Source organism: Bos grunniens, chromosome 11, assembly GCF_055505025.1.
Source record: "Bos grunniens cultivar Pamir isolate PY7600 chromosome 11, Bosgru_T2T1.0, whole genome shotgun sequence".
NCBI classification, from domain to species: domain Eukaryota; kingdom Metazoa; phylum Chordata; class Mammalia; order Artiodactyla; family Bovidae; genus Bos; species Bos grunniens.
The window spans coordinates 16,534,489-16,538,494 of record NC_141175.1 but is presented as its reverse complement, the minus strand read 5'-3'; the positions used below and the strand labels follow the sequence as shown (position 1 = coordinate 16,538,494).

General features: G+C 42.4%; 1 pseudogene; it reads right to left on the bottom strand.

The window, feature by feature from the left end:
* Positions 1-437: 437 nt before the first annotated feature.
* On the bottom strand, positions 438-2,027 carry LOC147362657 (sorting nexin-7 pseudogene; annotated as a pseudogene).
* Positions 2,028-4,006: the final 1,979 nt, after the last annotated feature.

Genomic DNA, 4,006 nt, shown 5'->3' with positions numbered 1-4,006 from the left:
TTAGTTTTGCCAAATATCGAAATGATTCCGCCACAGGTATACCTGTGTTCCCCATCCTGAACCCTCCTCCCTCCTCCCTCCCTATACCCTCCCTCTGAGTCGTCCCAGTGCACCAGCCCCAAGCATCCAGTATCGTGCATCGAACCTGGACTGGCGACTCGTTTCATACATGATATTATAGATGTTTAAAATGACATGTTCCTCAGACAAATATTTAAGAAAAAACTTTTTTATGTATAATTATAATTATTGGCATACAAATTTAAGAACATAGTTAAAACTAAACTAAATATTTATATATATATATATATATCCAAATTTATATCAATGATCTGGAACACCTGAGCTTTAAGTTGTTGGTTTTCCAGATAGTGTGAAATACTTTTCATCCACTCTAGAAAGGATCCAACTCATTGGGAAAGAATAACTTTGGCTAACAGACATTATCTTCCAAAGATCACACAGAGGTCTTCAATGAGATTACAATTTATCTTCAGAGGCTTCTTCCAAGTGGAGATCTGTCTGTGATGTAAGGAAGGATTCCCATGCAGCAAGACCCTGTTCACAACAGAGGATGTTCTCCTCGGCCATATTTTTGTAAATGCTGACTTGATATCATTTTGCATGCTTTGTTTCCATCTTTCCCAATCTGCTTTCAGGGCATTATCAGCACACTCCACTTTATCTTACAGTTTTCCAATCTCTTCCATAAGCGGATCAGTATATTGCCTTTTTGGACGTCAAAGCTTCAACTTTGGAATCCAGGTCTGCCTGTATTTGGTCTCTTCTTTTCATGACAGCCATTAACATTTCACTATAAAGCACATACTCTTGTACGACAAGAAGCAGGGCCTCTGAGAGTCCAGACGTCCATTTTTCAGTGGCCTTACAGCATTTGTCAATGCAGCTGGCAACACTTTTTAGAGTATCAGCCAGATCTTCTTCCGATGCCGAAAGAATATAAATTGGGCCATATTCTTTCATTTCCTCTAAATATTCCCGTTCTTCCTTGTAGATGCTCTGAGATATTTTATCTATCAAATTTGTTTTCTGGCTAAATATTTCAATGTAGTATTCATTTCCATGAACTCCTCGGGGCGACTTTTAACTCCTCTCATTGACAATGCAACCGCTTTGACTGTCTGTGCCATCCTGCTGAGTAATCCAGGCCCTTGCTGCTTCTGAGAAGACAGTTCCCAAGCTTGTGCAGTAAGAAAAATTTTAAAATCTTCATTCAATGTTAGAGTTCGATGATCAGCAATTCGGTTCAAAAATTTGTGCAATGCCTTCCTGCGTGTCTCAATGAAGTCCTCATTAACGTGTTCCACCATTCTTTTCACTATAAACTTTTCTGGCAATGGTAGAATAATCAGAGTCGGGTGTGCTTCTTCAAGTTTTTCTTTCAACCAAAAGAAATCTTGATTACGTCTCCTAACTTCAAATTCACTGGAGTCAAATTCCCCAGGAGATGTCTTAGTAATAATCCTGTAAGTAATAAAAGTTTCAATTGTAGTAACATGGCTTTCAGGTTCATCGACTGTAATAAAAAGAGCCTTCAAATCTGGCTCATCTTCAAACTTGACTTGGTTTATCATTGATAAAGGGGATGTCGGCATCAGGCATCAGCGGGCTGAAGGAATTCGTGTCCATCAATGGGGCATCCTTACTCTACACCTCCAGGTAGCCCTCGTCCTCGTCCAGATCCAGCGCCTCGGCCTGCAGCAGGGCGGAGGAGCAGATGCTGCCCGGGAGGGGACGTCACCGTCCCCCGCCCCCTACCCCCTCGCCCGGGCTGTCCGCGCCGTTTGCACTCGCCCTCCATCCCCAGAGTGCGCGCCAGAGCGCCCGCTGCCGCCAGCCCCGCCTTCCCCGAGCTTGCCCATTGGCTCCCGTGCATCCTGCGCCTCCCCAGCCGGCCCCTCTCCAGCCCCACGGCCGCTGCGCAGACGCTGAACTGCTGTAGCCCTGATATAAAGGACTTGTTCTTTAAAGCTCTTTTTCAAAATTGATAAACTATAATGCCACATGTTTTCAGGCTTTCCTATATTTATAAATTAATATGCAACTCCATACAAACAGGCGAGTTATAGTTCAAAGTGGACCTAGTTTTCAACCTCCAGATTCCTTCACACCCCCTTATGGTTATGATGCCTTTCAGGAAGCAACAGTTAGAACTGGACATGGAACAACAGACTGGTTCCAAATAGGAAAAGGAGTACGTCAAGGCGGTATATTGTCACCCTGCTTACTTATACGCAGAATACATCATGAGAAATGCTGGGCTGGAAGAAGCACAAGCTGGAAACAAGATTGCAGGGAGAAATCTCAATAACCTCAGATATGCAGATGACACCACCCTTATGGCAGAAAGTGAAGAGAAACTAAAAAGCCTCTTGGTGAAAGAGGAGAATGAAAAAGTTGGCTTAAAGCTCAACATTTAGAAAACTAAAATCATGGCATCCGGTCCCATCACTTCGTGGGAAATAGATGGGGAAACAGTGGAAATAGTGTCAGACTATTTTGGGGGGCTCCAGAATCACTGCAGATGGTGATTGCAGCCATGAAATTAAAAGATGCTTACTCCTTGGAAGAAAAGTTATGACCAACCTAGAGAGTATATTCAAAAGCAAAGACATTACTTTGCCAACAAAGGTCCATCTAGTCAAGGCTATGGTTTTTCCAGTGGTCATGTATGGATGTGAGAGTTGGACTGTGAAGAAAGCTGAGCGCCAAAGAATTGATGCTTTTGAACTGTGGTGTTGGAGAAGACTCTTGAGAGTCCCTTGGACTGCAAGGAAATCCAACCAGTCCATTTTAAAGAAGATCAGTCCTGGGTGTTCTTTAGAAGGACTGATTCTAAAGCTGAAAGTCCAATATTTTGGCTACCTCATGTGTAGAGTTGACTCATTGGAAAAGACCCTGATGCTGGGAAGGATTGGGGGCAGGAGGAGAAGGGGACGACAGAGGATGAGATGGTTGGATGGCATCATCAACTCGATGGACATGAGTTTGAGTGAACTCCGGGAGTTGGTGATGGACAGGGAGGGCTGGCATGCTGAGATTCATGAGGTTGCAAAGAGTCAGACACGACTGAGCGACTGAACTGAACTGAACCGAGTAAAGTTTTTGACTGGCAGGTGCAGTCCACTGGTAACTTGTTTTTTCTTTATAGAAGTCAATATGATCATTCAAGACTAGTCACTTACAGAAATATTGGTGTATGACTTCTTCATTCAATAACTCATTTACCTGACAAAATTATTAGATACTGCATCTGATGAAATGTGAAAAATTAATTATAAAAGAAAAAGAAAAAAAAACTAAGACATCAGGCAAATAAGGCAACATTAAGTTATTTTATTGGCTGTGTTTCCTTTTCATGCGAAAAATCATTTTGCATATTGGCATTAAATGAACAGAGAGAGGAAAGGTCACTTGAAACAATTACTAACTGGGAATGGTTTCAGAAGTGTGTAGCTGGTGCTTTCTTGGGCATATTGGTGTTCTGTGTGTTCATAAAGCTGGTACCCATTTCACAGCTTACAGCTTTTAATGTTGTCTTAAAAATGAGATGTACAGTTGTGTAAGTCTCTCATCGGTCAGTCACCCTGCCAACAGCGAGACTAACAAAAGATAGCTGTGAGGTGTAGTGTGGACACTTGTCTCCCTGTGGGGTGGCCTGTTTAGAATATTCTCTAGGTGGGCTGGCAAGTCCCTAGCCATCTCCAGAGTGTCTGCTGGATTTCTGTCTCTGATGGACTCTTGCCAGGGGAATGAGATGGTCAAGGAGGCTCACCTGGGTTAGGATACTATCTTTCAGATAATTACTAAGCAGAGTTTTCAGCCTGGCATTTCATAGACAAAGCAATTATCAAAGAATAATTAAATCACAGCATGAGTGAAATAAATTCACATTTCACTAAATGGTTTACCTTAGGCATTTTAACTAATTCCAGCTATCTCTGTAGATTCAGGTGTCCAAATTTCACAATTACAGCTCTGCTCC